This window comes from Anolis carolinensis, chromosome 4, assembly GCF_035594765.1.
Source record: "Anolis carolinensis isolate JA03-04 chromosome 4, rAnoCar3.1.pri, whole genome shotgun sequence".
In the NCBI taxonomy this organism is placed as follows: domain Eukaryota; kingdom Metazoa; phylum Chordata; class Lepidosauria; order Squamata; family Dactyloidae; genus Anolis; species Anolis carolinensis.
This window is the reverse complement of record NC_085844.1, coordinates 96,660,098-96,679,282: the sequence shown is the minus strand read 5'-3', so window position 1 is coordinate 96,679,282 and position 19,185 is coordinate 96,660,098. Positions and strand designations below refer to the sequence as shown.

The 19,185-nt window shown below is 42.4% G+C and overlaps 1 protein-coding gene across 1 annotated transcript in view; it reads left to right on the top strand.

Annotated features, from left to right (window-relative positions):
• The window catches only part of tmeff1 (transmembrane protein with EGF like and two follistatin like domains 1), a 151,849-nt gene that overhangs the window by 97,427 nt on the left and 35,237 nt on the right, over positions 1 to 19,185 (top strand). The gene's annotated exons all lie outside the window — the stretch shown is intronic.

The following is a 19,185-nucleotide window of genomic DNA, read 5'->3' as shown; positions in this document are numbered from 1 at the left end:
TGGACTGATTGACTGAGCCTGTTATCAGCCTTTGCAGTTTCTCATTTAAAAACATAAACCTTAAGCAATATGTGTTTTTGATATTAAGGAACAATAATAGGAAAGTACCAGAAGAGCTGAATATGGGACTGATGCAAATAAATTACTTACCAGATTTGCAGGTTCTGAAGTTGTCCTTCATAATAAACCAGTTTGGTTTCATTTGGAATTTCTTTTGTAGCTTTCTGTCCATTGTTTTTGTGTAGCTCTTCACAGAGTTTTAATTAATTGGTAACATTAGGAAAGGAACAAGGAAGTGCATCTTGTCTGAACTGAGAATTAGGGAGAGATAGATATTCAGAGTTTTTTCTTTCTTAGAATATAATGAAGTGTCAGTAAATCCTGGCAAGGAGACTGACAAGAATCTTAGCACATAAAGCAGCATTTTCTAAACAGGAAATCGATTTTTCTGCACAGAAAATACTATCTCTGTGCCCTATGCAGAAATACCATGTGCAAATTGTGTGCAGTGATAACTCCAGAACTGGGTGTGAATAGTCTTCAAAAACAACACAGTATCGAAAGACACTCCCACAGCAGGAAACACATTGATTCTGGGAATAAAATTAGCAAAAAAGTTATATTTCCATGGCAGATTGCGATACCGCTTTTCAAGAAAACTATTGGCAGGGATGCCCTCCAGCATGCACTTTTGAAATGGAACACTAAAGGGAACAGTGCTCTGCTCCTATATCTCTTCAAGCCAGGTTTCGATATCTGTAGGAGGTCAGGGACCCATAACAGCCCCCCTGTTTCTTTATGCCTTTTTGCAAGTAGTATTTTTACCATATCTACAGGCAAGATGAAAAACTCTATAAGACCAAACCTGAATTTCATCCCTGCAAACCCACCTTCATTTAGAGAACTTTCTCGTGGTGTTTGAAACATGTAGCTACTGTGATGGAATCATCTCAGCTGGCTATTCTGACAAAAATAATATTTGCCAAAGGTCGCAAACGTGCGTTTTTCATCCTAAGCCATATTCTGTAATTAGGCTCTTAGAAGTTCCACAGCAAACTGTAGCTAGCTCAGAAATATAAACAACCATATCAGTCTTATTATCTCTGCAGATTTTGCTGTGTGTGATTTTAATTTTTATTGGGCTTATTAAGAGAAAACAGTGAATTTTGAGCAGGTGGTTGTCATGAGCCACGCAACACAGTTGGAAAATTAACATTCAGATTAGTACACCGTGTGACATTCCTGCATATAAATATATGAGCGAATCATGCTGAGAAAATATAACTAAAATATTATCCATCCTTAGTTTCCTATTTCATGTATAAATAAGAGATAATATAACTTCTGGGAGAAAGGAAAGAGTTTCATATAAATACTTTCAAATGCACAGAAGTATTACAGTATGCACAAGCACTCCCAAGCTGCAATGTCTTAATAATGTGTGTTTCTTAAGAGGAAATCTGCTGTTTTACTGTTTTCGGTTATGATGAGAAATGTAAAAGAGAAGCAGAGAAAAGGGAACCTATTCAAAGAGAGCTAGGAAGAGCTGTGTGATGTACCCTTGGAGTTTGTGACATGTATTTACATGTGTCCAGGAGGCAATAGGTTTAGGGTTATAGCATCTGTCTGGAAGGAAACAATCCTACCCATTCAATTATCTTCTGCACCTACCCAAAAAAACCCTTTCCCCTCACACTGTATACTTACATCGGCCTACACAACACAGCATGCATTACAACTAAAAAGCTCTTTTTGGAGCATTTAATCATCTAAATCTTGTACGTAGGATGGGTTTCAGTTTTTCAGGTGGAATCTGATAATTAAAAGAAGTAATATTGGGAGAAAAGAATTTCTGCAGTTTGGCCCATTGTGTCAAATCAAAAAGGTCAATTTTTTCTTGCTGTAATTAATGTACAGTATCTGTCTATCAGTGTGCCATCGCGCCTGGTGCTATAACTCTTAGTGAAAGAGGCATGGACGTGACATCTTTCCCCAGGGAATTGCCTCTTGTCCTCCTTTAGGGAAACTGGAACTCCCAAGGACTAAAACACTGTAGAGAACTCAAAGACTGGTTTTATTGTTCACAAAAGGTTATCCTTTTAAGGCAATAAGCTGGAAGTTTCAAAGGGTAAAGGAAAATATACATTACAGTCTTTGGTTGTTTTAAGTCCAAGGAGCTCTGTAGCTGAGAAGCTTTTCCTGGTCCCTCTTTCTCAATGGCTGTGAATGCCGAAGCAAACCTCATCCTCAGTACAAATGGCCTATGTTTGAAGACATAACGTCTTCCTCTGTTGCCAAAGGACTGATTTGAAGGCGCTTGAGACTCCTCAACGTTGTTCAGGTTGGCCCTGAACATGAAGCGTAAGTCTCAAGGGTTATAACCTCAGAATTGGTGCTGAGAGGTAACTTAATCAAGGGCTTTTAGAGCCAAGTCTCTCTTTCACGTCCATCTGGTAGAAAGCTTGATGGTGGAATGAAAAAGGAAATACTGTCTTACTCCAGGAAAGGGTGGAGTCAAACAATTGAGCTGAGTGAGCAATATAACAGGTGCAAGCAACAATGACTGACAGATATAAATAACCAATCCAACTACATTTACAGGGTAAAGGCAAAATCAGGCATGATACAATTCAAATCTTGCAACTTACAGTTTGACATATAGATGGCGCCACTCGCGCCGTCACAATCAGTTTCTCATTTATTTATTGGGGTGTGCATGATATTGGCTTGGCTTTCTGGATTTGGTGGATTTGGCTAAAATCGGCAACTGAATCCCCGGATATGGGGTGGAGCAGCCGGAGACTGACAATGACGGGACACTGGGTGGCCAATCTTTGGCTGTATTTGGCTGCTGTGAGAGAAGAGCAGCCACATGTGGGGTTTTCCTCCCCCCCCCCCTTTAGCCATTCCAGAGTCAATCTGATCATATGTCTTTTTGCAATGCTGGTGTTTGAGAGGGAGAAATGTTCTAACTCCGTGTGCCACTGTTTAGTGATTAGGGAATGGACCACATTTTGAGAATTCCTTTTACTTCTGCATTAAATTTTCTTAGTTAAATATCTTTCATTCCTTCTTTTATTTTACTAATAATTTTGCTTGGGAGGAGTGGGTGGGCCATGCCTCCCTAGCAAAATTACAAGTAAAATTAAAAAAGGAACTGAAAAATATAACCAAGTCCCCTCCCCCAGTTTCACCTCTTTGACTCTCAGTCTTGCTATACCCTCCCCAGGGCTCCCTTCTTGCTGACACCAGTTCAGCAGCCTTCCCCCCCCCCCACTTTGAATCTCTCTCTCTTTAAAAATTTCTTAAAAATCAGTGGATGACCCAAACATTCTGAAACCTAGGGGACTTAGTGGTAAATGTGTACTCCAAGTGTGGTCATTTTTGTCTTGCCATTTCCTTCACTGAAACCAATGGCTGGATCTTCCCAAAACAAAAGTGGAGCTTCTGGCTGTGGATCTGAGAAATGGCATTTTCCCCTTCCTGATTTTGGGAACTTGCCGAAAAATAGAATGGGAGCCCAGCCGAAAATGGAATTGAAAACAGGACTGAACATGAGACAAGTTTTTCCTGAATTGTACCCTGGTGGCAAAGTGCATTAAAGCACTGAGCTGCAGACCGAAAGGTCCCAGGTTCAAGCCCTGGGAGCAGCGTGAGCGGCCGCTGTTAGCTCCAGATTCTGCCAACCTAGCAGTTCGAAAACATGCCAATGTGAGTAGATCAATACCTTCCGGCGGGAAGGTAACGGCGCTCCATGCCGTCATGCCGGCCACATGACCTTGGAGGTGTCTACGGACAACGCCGGTTCTTCGGCTTAGAAATGGAGATGAGCACCAACCCCCAGAGTCAGACATGACTGGACTTAACGTCAGGGGAAAACCTTTACCTTTACCTTATCCTGCCTTACCCCCAAGAAATGCTCAGGATTCTGGAACATGACCATACAGCCTGGAAAACTCACAGCAACCCAGTGATTCTGGCCATGAAAGCCTTTGACAACACAATACTCAGGATGTTTTGCAGAATAAAAAAAGATGCAAGTAAAGCCGCATATAGATAAAAACATTCAGAAAGTTTGAAATAGTTTAATATTATCTATAGAATTAAGATCATAAAGAATATTAATTTTAAAACATAGATTAAAAATAGTGCGGTAGGTCCTTGGTATAAGCTTGGATTTGTTTCCAAGACCCTCCCTTGGATACCAAAATCTATGGAATGACCAAGACTTATTATGTACAATGGTGTTGTAAAAGTGTATCTCTTAAATAAATGGCAAGCTCAAGATTTGCCTTTTGGATATTTAAGCCATTGATGGTTGAGTCCATAGATGTGGAATTCGTGGATATGGAGGGCTGACTGTACAGCTTTAAAATCGAAAACCCATTATACCCAACAGTTCCTAAACATCTGCCAGAATAGAAAAATCTTCACTTTGCAATGAAACAAGGAAGGAGTCAGCCTGCCATTCCTGGGGAGGGAGTTCTGGAGTCTAGGAACATCCACAGAGAAATCTGCTCCTACAGTCTGGAACTCCCTTTCTAGACAGACTGGAATAATAGCCTTTCTCCCCAGGCTCCTGCTTCTTTTTCTCCTGAGAAATCTAGACCGGAAGTGCACAGCTTGCAGTGGAGAAGCTTTGTATAATGGGGGAGAGTTTGCAAAAGTTCCCTTTTTTTAACAGCGACTATCAGAGAATGGCTCTTGGGTGTGCAGGCTGGGGTTCTGGGAGTTACAAGCTACATCACTGAAAGGAGAATTGAATATGTGAATGGACATCTTAAGGAGAAGTGGGAGTCGAAATGGAAAGGGTTTATAGCCATAGTAAAAGGGAAAGGAAAATATAAGCAACTGAATCAGTCAATCTTCATGATCGAATAAATAAAATAATACAAAGAACAGAGGTACAATTGTTCCCGGAAGGAGGAAGAGTGAAGGGGGAAAACTGGATATGTGTAAGTAATAGATAAGTATAGAAATGTAAAGGATAGGAAAACAGGAATCATCAGAATGTTATGAGAATATGTGGAATTTTGGGGGGGTAAAGGTGACTGTGACAATGTTATAATTTAGTTATATAACCACACACAAGCTGCAAAAATCCCAAGGTCTTTACTCATCCTTTGGATTTCCCCAGTAACTCACCTTCTAACTCACATGTTTCACTTTCAAGTTTCCGATCTGAGCATCTATCATACATATACATATACAACCAACATAATCAGCTTCATATTTAAAACATATCCACAACAAGTCTAAAACACGATATATACAAATCCACATGGAGTCTGAAGCATGGTTTACAAATGACACTTGATTAAAATCTGTGAAAATAGATATTAAATTGTGTAGTTGAAACATTATCCACTAAAATCATCTGCAATCTGACTGCTTAATTTTATAGCTGCATCATAACATGCTGCCAGTATTAAAGTGATTCATAATTCCCTATCCTCTATTAGATATTTTAAGTAGTATCATCTCACTTCTTCCAGGGATCTTCTACACAATAGGGGTGACCATCCATACATATAGGAGTAAAATCTGGGATGGGGAAAGAGGGCTTTGTGATTAATCAGGAGATAAGCAATAAAAACACTGTTCCTCTGCCCAAAGCTTCTCAGCTGTGGATTATAGCTGCAAGGTATATTCTCCCAGTTTGACTTCCTTTAGGAATAAGAAATGGCTGGCTTTTTGCCTTCATACCTTTCCTCAGCTTTCTTAAAAAGATCTTGTTTCTCTGCTTCCATGTATATAAAGTTAATCTGCCCTTCCCCTCAACATCTCAGTAAAATTGAGCCAATGTCAGTGAGAAACTTTTATACTTAGAGTAGTCTTTTTGACTGTCCAGTCCTTCCTCACTTAGGCTGAGACAATCAATACTGGAAACTATTTCAGTAAAATTCCTTAGAACATAAAGATTTCAAAGAAGGACTTGTCAAGCTCTGATGATCATGATACCTTCCTAACAAGCAAGGATAAGGACTCATGGTGGTGCAGTGGGTTAAAACCTTGTGCTGACCTGAAGGTTGACGGTTTGAATCCATTAGACAGGGTGAGCTCCTGTCTGTCAGCAGTAGCTTGCGAGGACATGAGAGAAGCCTCCCAGCAGGGTGGTAACACATCCAGGCATCTCCTGGGCAACATCTCTGTAGACCGCCAATTCTCTCACACCAGAAGAGACTTGCATGTTCTCAAGTCGCTTCTGACATGATAAAAAAAAAACAAGTAAAGATAATAGGTTGGATCTAGTTGAAGTAATTACATTAAATTAACTTGATAGCTATCAGTGGATGCATTCATGTCAGTATCATATGTGCACAAACATCTCTTTTGGGATGTAGGACAACCCTTTGTGCCCTGTCTAAAATGTTTTCCTTTGAGGTTTTTGAACTCCAGAAGGAGCTGCTGCTCACCATTGAGAAGGAGCTAGCAGAGGCAATTGAGACAATGTGGTTGGTTTAATCTCAGAGAGGAATATCAAGAGATTGCACTCCATCTGTGAGGTTGCTCTTGTGTCTTCTCTCCTCTAAGCCAAGACTAGCTGCATCTTCATTGTCCAAATTCACTCTCTCTTCCCCTTGACAGTTGACAGGATAGGAAGATCACAGAACTCTGTAAGCAGAGGATTGCAACTCTGCCTGCTTGATGAAAAGTGTAGACACCAAGATTTTATTTAGCCAGCTTGAGTCCCATGCATTTACAGTTGTCCCTGAGTTTTGTGGATGTAATTATTCACAGATTTGATGAAGTGACTCTATTGTCAACTTCCCCTCGACACACTGGAAGACCTAGCAATATATAGAGAGACAACCTCTGTAGGATGCTCTAGGTGCTCCGATACAATGCTGTGGTTAGTTGCCAGCAGGCAGTCATGCTGAAAGATCCAGAAATTCCGAGACAAAGAAAATAATAATGCTACTAATACAGTAGATTCTCGGTTATCCAACATAAATGGGCGGGCAGAATGTCATATAAGCGAAACTGTTGGATAATAGGATAATAGAGAGGGATAGGTCTCCCTTCGCTCATCCGCCCTCCCTTGCCCGCTCACTCACCGGGCCGGGTCCTGGTTCTGCCACTGCTGCCACCACCGTCTTTGCCGCTAAGACTGGCCCATTGATGAGCGAGGGAGGGAGGGCGGCAAAGACGGCAGCAGAAGCAGGAGCCTGGCCGCCTTTTCCAGGCTCCTGCTTCTGCCGCCACTGTCGCCTTTGCAGCCTGCCCTCTCTCTCTCTCTCACTCACCGGCCAAGTCTTAGCAAGGAGGGAGAGGGAAAAAGAAGGCAGGTGAGTGAGTGAGAGAGGGGTAGGGAGGCAGGTTGCAAAGGCAACAGCGGTGGCAAAAAGAGGAGCCTGGAAGAGGCAGCCAGGCTCCTGCTTCTAAAACCACTGTCACCTTTGCAGTCTGCCTCCCTGCGTCACTCACTCACTCACCCGCCCTCCTTTTACCTCTCCCTCCTCCTAGCTAAGACCCGTCAGATAATACGGAGTGTCAGATGAGCGGAAGTCGGATAACCAAGACTCTACTGTAACACTTTTTTTGTAACTCGCCCTATCTCTCTAGAGGGACTCAGGGCAGTTTCCAGACAAAATGGCAAACATTCAATGCTGTAATCAGCGAAAAGAATAACAATTCCTTTCCCAGATATCTTGTGCCACTAATCCCAGCAAATGTGGTGGACTGACTGTAATAGCAAATGTGCTATTAGTCTGGGTCCTACCCTGTGTGTAACAAAAAGAATAGTAGCCTGTTTTAGCCTCTTGGTCAAAAAGGTCAACTGTATCCTCAAGCTTCTTTTTTTTAATGCTGTGATAAGTCTGTGTTTATAGTATGGGATGAGTTACTTAACATCCAGTTCCCTGGCCTAGGACAGATGCCATTTTCCAAGCTATTTGATTTGTTGCTGTTGTTTTTCAAATGTGAGCAAAATTGTTTAAATATGATTAGCATTATTACCTGGACCAGAATAGAATGGTCTCGAACTTTTTTGCTGAAGCAAATGCCACTTGATATAGATTTGCTAAAGCATTACTGGAACTTAAGGGCCACTGAGATTTGCTTTGCTTTTTGCATCTATATTTCAAGAGCCAGCTGTGCCAAGGATAATTTGATTCCCCTGAATGTGTGTGGAGTTTTTGGATTCTCTTGAAGCATTATGAAATGGCACCAGATCTTCCTATCAGGTTGGTGAGCAGACATGCAATGTTAAACTGCTAGGTGCTTTAGAGGGTTCTGTAGAGATTGTTGTATGGAAGGCCACATTGCTAGCCCTAGAAGCAAACAATATAATGCCTGACTGGCCAAAAAATTCTGAGATTTAAAATGGCGATGAAGTGGCGTATTGAAGGTAGCAGTTGGATACAGAAGTCAAACAATACCTCAGATCCACAGAATTACACCATAGTTCAGAGAGCATATTTGGATGTGTGTTTCCTAAAAAGAAGCCTTCAAGAAAACAGTCTATAATATAAAGAATTAGTCTGTGATGCAGAATAGAAGTCTGTTGTTTAAAAACGTTATGTGGATGGGATGCAAAATCACTTGTATGCTTGTCGATGTGCGCCATGAAACAAAGAGAGATCATTTCTGGCCAAACTTTGTCATTCTCTCAGATTTAAGGGGATAATATAGACTATTAAATATTCATTGACTCTAAATCTGCAGGCACTAAACAAGGGCCCATCCAGACAGGCCCAAAACATGGGACCTGTCCAAACTATGCCCATGGTAAAAAATAATTCGGAACAACCTTGGTTATTCTGAATTAAGTACCCCATTAGATCAGGGCCTTCCTGAAAGGCCTGGGTCTAATGGGGTATTGGGCCTGCGGAGACTCAAAAGGTGTGAGTCCCCATTTGCCATTCCAAGCTTTTTGGGCTTGTTCTGTCCCCCAGAGGTTTGGTTTGCATTTTTCCATAGCTGTAGAAAATAGCACCTGTTTGCATTTGCTCCAGGGTTGCTGCAGATTCTGCAGCACCCTGATAGTTAGGCATTAGCAGAGTTTGTAGCCAGCTTAGCAAAGTCTTTGCTGCTGGCAGCCTGCAAATGTATCTTTTTGTTCTGGAGACCACCCCTTTTCCTTGGGAAAGAAGGCTCCATTTTGAGAAGCCTTTTGCCTTCTAGACAGAAGAAGAAACAACTTAGATGTGCTTGTGTGGCCAAGCCAGGCCAACTCTGACAAAGCCATTGTCAGTAGTGACCTGCCTTTAAAACCAGTGCTGAGCATAGCTAGGGAAAGACCTGTTCTTTCTAAAAATAGTAGCTTGGCACTGGGGCAGAGAACATCTCCGGATTTCTTTGCCACTGGAAGAAGCCCTACCAACTTCGCCTCAAAAACTAGCTTTGAGCTTAGATAGTTATAGCCCTTTTTGATAGCAGCTCAGGGCTAGGGTAAAGAGGATCTCAGGATCTCTTCGCCTTTGATGGAAGTTAACCCAGCAACTAAAGGGGAAAAACAAGAAAGGAACATTTGCAAGGTTTTATAAGTTGACTGTTTATATTTGCAACCTTAATTACGTGTGCCAAGTCTGCCAAGGACTTTGTGAAAATAAAATTTTGTTTGATTGTTCAACTTGAAGTGCCTTTGGTTACTGGGATTTCCAGAGCTTCTAAGTAAGGCCCCCGCAGTTCACCTGGGCAAAGGAGGAAGCATATCTTAAAGCTTTAAAAGGTGCCAGGGTGTGACGGCATAGGGCTCCTGGGACCAAAGGTCTGGGAGGATGCCCAACATCTCCCCCCAGCACCCAAAACACTCTTAAAAGTAAAAAAAAAAAATACTTACCTGGCTGCCAGGGCGAGCAAGGAGGGATTTCCTCCCACCTGCCCCTGTCTCCTGGCTTGTCATTTCCTCATGCCAGTTAGGACACAAAGAAGAACCCTAATGGCAGTCAGGATTTTAAAAAAAAAACTTTTAAAGGTTGTTTTGGGGGCTTTGGTGTGACTTCATGCCATCCCTATTGTTATTGTGATAGCATGTAGGCATCCTCCCCAGTAAAGCTTGGGTTCTGGGTGGCTTGTGGGGGCTAAAACCCATGCCAAAGTGGGTTTTTTAAACCCGCTTTGGCAAGGGTTTTACCCCTGTGTAAAACCCAAGGGATCTTTACAGGTAATGATCTCCCACCAAAAGAGATTGAAAGGGTGCTGTGAACTTTGCTAGCATTAATGACCATTAGGTCCCAATGAATAGTCGATCAGGGTGACAGAAAGCAACTCTTAAATCCTGCAAATGGAGAGCCCATCCAGACAGTACCTTTATCCCAGGAGTTCCCACATCAAAATAGCGGGTGGCCAAATGCCGTTCCCTCAAATCGCAGGAGCAATAGCTACAAATGGCAAAAAACCAGAGATTTTCAGGTGCAGGAATATCCCGGTTCTGGCTGGAAAATGCAGATATTCGAATTTCTGTATGTCCCTACACTCGAAAAGCACGGATTTTTTATGTTGGATTGTTCCTGGGTTATACATATCGGTTCCTGATTGGTTGTATCCTAAAAACATGACAACAGTTGTCTAGAAGGCGTAAACTTTATCCTGACAAGAAAAACTTCATCCTCCACATGTTTTATGAAATTTGTGATACACAAACAAAGGTTTTGCCATGTAATCAACTTTTCCCATGTTTTTATGATAAAAACAATGAGGAACAGACATGTATAATGCAAGAACATCACCCTGTTGTTCCCAGGCACAAGTTCACGTACTGGCACAGTGGGTTAAAGCCTTGAGCTTGAAGGTTGCCAGTTCGACTCCAACCTGGGGAGAGTGCAGATGAGCTCCCTCTATCAGCTCCAGCTCAATGGGGGAACATGACAAAAGATTCCCACTAGGATGGTAAAAACATAAAAAAATATCCAGGCATCCCCTGGGCAATGTCCTTGCCAATTCTCTCACACCAGAAACGAGTTTCTCAAGACACTCCTGAAATGAAAAAAGTACACTGACAAACTTGGCTGCACAGATGGCCATGCAGCCTCTATAACCCAGGAATGGAACTTATACAATGATTCACATATTAACATATGCACATCTTAAGTTTTTTAAAAAAACCACCAAAATTTCTGGTGGATGTCCCGCGATGGCCATCATGGGGGCTGCAAAATCCCAGACAAAGCAGCAAGTGAGGGCGACAGAGACAGAAATCCCAGGACCAATAGGTCTGTATGTGGACTGCTTCTCAGATCCCGGGATTTTTTTTGTCCCTGACTAAAACCCACGATTTTGTGCTGCTTGGAAGCGCCCAAAGAAGCAGCATTGTTGGAGCCATACCTAGGTTTCTCAAGTCAGGGTATACCTGGTCCAAAACAAGTAGGAATGTAATTTGTGTAAAATCGCAGCTTGGTTATAAAGTTCAGTGTATGTGACCTTGAGTCAGGTATTCTTTGTTTTCATTCAATCTACACCACAAAGTTGCTGTGAAGATGAAAGTGGCTGAGTCTCCTGGGAGAGTGGAGCAGGATACAAAAGACCACAAATAAATAGGTATTCTGACGGAGAGTGACACCTCTTCTGAAGGCAAGTGTCATCTTCCCAAGGTCCATGGAGATGAGCAGGGCTGTATCTTTCATTGTTTCCAGAGTGTGACACCCTCCTCTCTCCAAATGGGCATCTGAACAAATTATGGCACTCTGCTTAGTGACCTGTTGTTTCCAATTACCCTTGAATGACACTGACAGGGTTGAACGGCACAGCTGGAAGCTGGGGACGGGACGTATCCATGGCAACATTTTGGGATGGAACATCACCTCTCTCAAGGCAGCTTTGGTTTCCTACTGAGAAAAAGAAGCCAATATGCTGGCCGCAAGCTGGTTGGGTTTTTATGGAAATTTCACTTTGCATGGCTGCAGTGAGTAGTGTTTATAGAGAATGGCAAAACTTGTTCCATATATATTTCTTTAGCTAAGCAATTGAGAAAAAACTGAACAACTATAAAAATTAACCTTATTCATTAATTTGATGACACCCAAGTCAAAATAACCGTGCTTTGAAAAGTTAGTTTTTGGACTGTCACTCCTCAAATATACAACTAACATGATCGTATTGATGGCACCGCCATTCCAATTTTATCATAAATTGCAATAAGTCCTTAAATGTATGCATCCATTACTCCTTTCCACCTAATGCTAAGGAGGCTGTTCAGATCCTGAACCGGTGCTTGGCAGCTGTGATGGTCTGTATGAGGGCGAGCAAATTGAAATTGAATCCAGACAAGACAGAGGTCCTCCTGGTCAGTCGGAAGGCCGAACAGAGTATAGGGTTACAGCATATGCTGGATGGGGTTATATGCCTCCTGAAGACACAGGTTTGCAGCTTGGGAGTGATCCTGGATTTATCGCTGAGCCTGGAACCCCAGGTTTTGGCAGTGGCTAGGGGGGCTTTTGCACAATTAAATCTTGTGCGCTACTTAGGAAGTCAGTCTTGGCCACAGTAGCGCACACTCTGGTTACATCCCGAATAGATTACTGCAACACACTCTATGTGGGGTTGCCTTTGAAGACTATTTGGAAGCTTCAAATGGTCAAATGGGTGGCAGCCAGATTGCTCACTGGAGTGGGTACAGGGAGCACACAACCCCCCTGTTACACCAGCTCCACTGGCTGCCAGTCTGCTACTGAGCACAATTCAAAGTGCTGGCTTTAGCCTATAAAACCCTAAACAGTTTCAGCCCAGCTTACCTCTCCGGACATATCTCCCGTTATGAACCACCTCGGAGACTAAGGTTGTCTAGGGAGGCCCTCCTTGCGGTCCCGCCTCCTTCTCAGGTGCGATTGGTGGGGATGAGAGACAGGGCCTTCTCAGTGGTGGCCCCTCGACTATGACTCCCTCCCCAATTAGATCAGATCTGCCTCCTCTCTCCTGACTTTCAAGAAAAAACTCAAGACATGGCTTTGGGACCAAGCTTTTGACAAGTAATTGGAGCAGTGCAATATGTAACTATGAAACAATGTGACTGACAAATGGAAAGGCCGATTATGTTTCCGATGGCATGATTTTAATTGATGCTTTAATTGATGTTTTTAAAAATTCATGTTTTAATTACAGTAGAGTCTCACTTATCCAAGCTTCACTTATCCAAGCCTCTGGATAATCCAAGTCATTTTTGTAGTCAATGTTTTCAATATATTGTGATATTTTGGTGCTAAATTCATAAATACAGTAATTACAACATAACTGTGTATTGAACTACTTTTTCTGTCAAATTTGTTGTATAACATGAAGTGTTGGTGCTTAATTTGTAAAATCATAACCTAATTTGATGTTTAATAGGCTTTTCCTTAATCCCGCCTTATTATCCAAGATATTTGCTTATCCAAGCTTCTGCCGGCCCGTTTAGCTTGGATAAGTGAGACTCTACTGTATTGATTTTAATTGTAATTGTTTATTTGATATATGTGTGTATGGCATCAAATTGCTGCCTGTTGTAAGGCCACCTTAAACACCTCAAGAGTTGAGAAAGGCGGGATATAAATATGGTAACTAAATAAATAAATAGGTAAACTGTTAAGCTTATAATTGGTTTCCATCAGAAAATGCACCCAAAAACTAAGGAACACAATAAAATGTCAAAATTTGAAAAGGTTATTTCACTCTAGGCAGTTGTTTTGTTCTTTTCTATGAAACTTAAGTATTGAAAATACAGACAGCCCCCAAGTTATGAACAAGATGGGTTCCTTAAGTTTGTTCTTATGTTGAATTTGTTTGTAAGTTGGAACAGGTACATTTTTAAGTGTAACTCCAGCCATATACAGTAGAGTCTCACTTATCCAACATAAATGGGCTGGCAGAACGTTGGATAAGCAAATATGTTAGATAATAAGGAGAGATTAAGAAAAAGCCTATTAAACATCAAAATAGGTTATGATTTTACAAATTAAGCACCAAAACATCATGTTATACAACAAATTTGACAGAAAAAGTAGTTCATTACACATTAATGCTATGTAGTAATTACTGTATTTATGAATTTAGCACCAAAATATCACAATACATTGAAAACATTGACTACAAAAATACATTGGATAATCCAGAATGTTGCATAAGTGAGACTCTACTGTATATAATTAAGCTTTGGATGGCATAGGGAAGGGTTAACACCCATGCGATGTTTGTTTTGCTGTCTCTGCCCCTGTTCAGAAGATTTCACCATACTTTCTGTCCCTGTGAGAATTGGATGTTGGCAAATAAGGAAATAAGGAAATAATGTTGTGGAAATAAGGATTGGTAATAAAGTTTTTTCTCCATAAAAACTCTTTCAGGAGTGAATTTCCCTTTTTAGAGCTGTGAAGGGACTACATGTGCCCTAGACCCGTGCCCTTCTTGGCTTATCAAACTTGCCAGTGGAGTAATACCATCGAGCTTAAAAAAAGGGCAATAGTAAGATCAATTTTGAAAAAGACGTCCCTGGATTCCTTGGTACTAAACAACTACCAGCCCACTTCTAATCTTCTTCATTTCACTTCACTAATCTGGAGCGAGTGTTGGCTTCTCAGCTCCAGGAATTCTTGGATGAAACTACCTTGATCCATCGCAGTTTGGTTTTAGGCCTGGTCACGGAATGGAGACGATTTTGGACACCTTGGTGGATGACCTCTGCAGAGAACTAGATAGGGGAGTGTCTTTGTTGGTTCTCTTGGATATCTCATCCGCTTTTGATACTATTGACCATGGTATCCTTCATGGCGACTCTCCGGAATGGGTCTTGGGGACATTGCATTGCAGTGGCTCCACTTCTTCCTGGAAGATCGCACTCAGTTGGTGAAGCCGGGAGACACCTGTTCAGACCCCTTGCCATTGACCTGTAGTGTCCCACAAGGTTCCATTCTATCCCCTATGCTTTTCAACATCTACATGAAATCCCTGGGTGAGGTCATCCAGAGTTTTGGAGTTAAGTATCATATGTACACAGATGACACACAACTTTACTACTCCTTTCCATCGAAATCCAAGGAATCCCCCTGAACCCTGGACCAGTACCTGGCAGCTGTGATGGACTGGATGAGGGCTAACAAGCTGAAGCTTAATCCAGACAAGACAGGGTTCCTCCCGGTCAGTTGTGAGGCTGATTGGGCTATAGGGTGGCTACCTGTGCTTGACAGGGTTATACTCCCTCTGAGGACACAGGTGCCACTCTGTTGACGCTTGAAGCTCAGGTGTCGGCGGTGGCCGGGATAAATCTTGTGTGCCAGCTGTGACTGAACCTTGAAAAGCCTGACAAAGCCAGGGTGGTCCATGCCTTAGTTACATCTAGATTGGATTACTGCAATGCACTCTATGTGGATCTGCCTTTGAAGATGGCTCGAAAACTGCAACTACTGCAGCTATTGGCAGCCAGGCTACTAAGTGGAGCTAACTGTAGGGAGCATATGATGCTCCTACTAAAGCAGCTCCATTGGCTGTCAATACATTTCCAGGCTCAATTCAAAGTGCAGGGCCTTCTCGACCATGGCCCCCCAGCTTTGGAATGTCCCCCAGAGAGATTAGGCAAGTCCCCACACTGTCTGCCTTTCGTAAGGACCTGAAGACCTGGAAGTACAAACAAACTTTTGAGAACGTCTAGTTCCCAATTGTTCTGAGCAATTGTTATTCAGTCTTGCAGTACATCTTCTGCCCTCATCCCATGGTTGCACCTTTGCATTTATCCTATTCCTATATCCTAGGAACCTAGCAGTTCCTGCCAACCTAGCAGTTCGAAAACATGCAAATGTGAGTAGATCAATAGGTACTGCTCCAGCGGAAAGTAACGGCGCTCCATGCAGTCATGCTGGCCATATGACCTTGGAGGTGTCTACGGACAATGCCAGCTTAGAAATGGAGATGAGCACCAACCCCCAGAGTCCGTCACGACTGGACTTATCGTCAGGGGAAAACCTTTACCTTTACCTATATCCTATTTACAGCCTGGCCATGTTTATAGTACAGAGTGCCATTTTTGTAAGTCGGGTGTTTGTAACTTAGGGGCTGCCTGTACTGAGAAGCTAATGCTTTCAAGACTTTAATAGTTGGCAATTATTAATAATAGGCATAATTATTATATTTATATATAATTACCTGTGTATTGTGCTATTGTGGTCTAAAGTTAATGGCTTATGTATAAATGTACACAGATGTTTGCTAAAATAATGGTACTGTGGGCCTAAATACTCTAAGGCACCAGATCCTATCTGATCTTGGAAGCTAAGCAGTATTTGGATGGGAGATCGCCAATAAATGCCAGGTGCTGTAGGCTGTATTTCAGAGGAAGGTTTTGGCAAAAACACTTTCTGAAAATTCCTTGCCCAAGAAAGCCCTATGAAATTTAGGGAGTTAGTATCAGTTGACATGCAATGTGAATACACACAGCCATAATTTCAGTAAAGCCAAATTTAGGGAAACTGAGACTAGGTTCACAAACAAATAGTCAGGCTGTAATTGTTTTGTACTTGCCAGATTACCAGTGAATGTTTCTGTTGAAAAGCATGGTGCATAAAGTGATATGATATTTTTAGGGCTGCCAGAGTTAAAACAGTCGAGGGTTCCTGCATTTTTAATGATTGAGTAGAAGAGGGAATTTCAGCAAGTGTTGCTTGTTACCTTATTCAGTCTTCCACGCAACCATTAAAAATACAGGAGTCTTTTCCAGTTTTTAGTCAGACGAGACTACTTTACTCACATATTTAAATACTCTGCTGATACAGGTTATTAAGTAATGAATATGCATAGGCCAAATGGTGAGGCTTGCATTGGAGGAAAAAGTAACGGGAAGTTATGCAAGAAGCTTTACAAACATCTCCGAGGAGCGATCAGAGTCTTTGGGGGGTGGGGGTCAAACTTGACTCTTTAACTGGTTTTTTAAAGCTTGTGGGATGGCGTTTATTTGATTTTGGCTATGCGGTTTACCTGGGAACATGATCTAAGAAGGAAGGTCTTTTCAGGTATTTTTCAAGCTACAATATAAAACTTCTTGGTCCTGATGAAGGTGGCACAAAATAAGGAGAAGGGAAGAGGGGGGAAAGGTTTAACAATAATAACGATAATAATAATAATAAATAGAACATGTATAAGTAGATAAAAGGGTGTAGTAGAGAGATATGTAGTAAAGTTGTAATGGAAAAGTCTAAAACTGATAAGAAATATGCATAATGATGTTTTGATTCTGATTTTTCTTTATTGTTGGATTGCATACAATGTGATATGTCTGGGATATTGTAAAATGAGGAAAGAATGTATACTTATACATTTTGAATTATAAATTAATATTAATAATATTGATAATAAAATATGTATAGGTAGATGAAGGGTGTGTAGTGGAGAGATGTATAGTGAAGTTGTAATGGAAAAGTTAAAAGACTGATGGGAAATATGCTTGGGGATGTTCTTGATTTTTTATTTTTTTTTGCTGTCGGATTGTATGCAACTTGATGTGTTTGAGATATTGTAGAATGAGGAAAATGTGAGCTTGTACATTTGGATTGATAAATTAATAAAAACAATTTAAAATATATATATAAAACTTCATTTAGCTTTGGTGCCAGAGAAGGATGGGGCAAGTTCGTGGTTGTAAAGATAGTCGGTCCACTATACAAAAAAGATGGTGTGTATAGCCTTATCTAAATACTCCAAAGGCACCAGATTCTGACCAGGCCTAGGTTTTTTCAGTATGTACACAAAACTAGGGCCGCACCCCCCCCCCCAAATTACGCCCCCTCCAACTTACCTGCGGCAGCGACCATTGGGTTGCTCGCCGTGGAACAAGGAGGTACTTGGTATTCTCGCGAGATTTCGTGAGATTTCTGCAAGATCTCGCAGAAATCTCGCAAGAATACCAAGTACTTCCTTGTTCCATGCGAGGGTCCCAATGGTCGCCACCAGTTCCTGACTGATCTTGGAAGCTAATCAAGGTTAGCACTGGTTAGTACTTTGATGACAGACTACTAATGACTACCAGGTGCTATAGCAGGCATGAGCAAACTAAGGTCTGGGGGCTGGTTGCAGCCCCCTAGGTGCTTATCTCAGGCCCTCCTCATTTTCCCTGTCCTCTTGGCAGAAGGACATGGCAGCCTGCTGTGCTTATGCCAAAAAGATTAGAGCGGAAGTCACATAGCTGTTGAGAGCCATCTAGAGCTCTCTCAGCGACCGTGTGACTCACCCTCCTCCCGGCATAAGGATGGTACAAGCAGCGTCATCCTAATGCCAGGAGGACGGCTCAAGGAAGGCACGCAGTTGCTGAGAGTCCTCTGGAGCACTCTCAGCCGCTGCCTGTCTCACCCTCCTCCCTCCCAGCATAATGGCAAGAGGACAGACTGAGGATTGGGGGAGGAGGATCGAAATTGGGCAGTCATCGTGTGTCTTGCCTTCCTCTCAGCATAAAGATGGCGCAAGCAGTTGGGAAGCCAACCTGAGGATGACCTGGGTCTTGCCCTGCCCCCTCCTGGCCCCACCCTCTCTGGGGTCCTTCCCACCCAGCGTTCCTCCCCCCCCCCCCAACTTGCCCTGTCCTCCTGGTACATTCTCTTTTACTGCTCTGTGTTGGTCATGAGATTAAACATATGGATGAAAGGTCTACCAGTGAGCATTGGGCTATGCTTCTGGAGACAAGGTTTTGAATCCTCACTCGGTCTTGGTACACTCTAGGGCATCTACGCTGCCGTATAAAATTGAGATTACCTGCTTTGAACTGGATTATATGGCAGTGTGGGGCCTCTGGTTTTTTTTTTTTTTTCGTGTCAGGAGCACCCGGAGTTGCTTCTGGAGTGAAAGAATTGGCCGTCTGCAAGGACGTTTCCCAGGGGACGCCCGGATGTTTTGATGTTTTACCATCTTTGTGGGAGGCTTCTCTCATGTCCCCGCATGGAGCTGGAGCTGATAGAGGGAGCTCATCCACGCTCTCCCCGGGTGGGATTCGAACCTGGCAGCTTTCAGGTCAGCAACCCAACCTTCAAGTCACGAGGCTTTTATCCCCTAGGTCACCGGGGCCTCTGGTGGCACAGTGTGTTAAAGCGCTGAGCTGCTGAACTTGTGGACCAAAAGGTCCCAGGTTCTGTCAAGACCCAGGCTGCAGAGCACCAATAACCATACACAGAGGCCAGAATCTATCTAATATCTTTATTGAAGGAATATATAAAGTTAATAAAAACAAGTGTAGAAAATAGTCCAGAATTAGACCTTTCAGGAAAGGTCAGAATTAGTCCAAAAAAGCAATGTCCAATA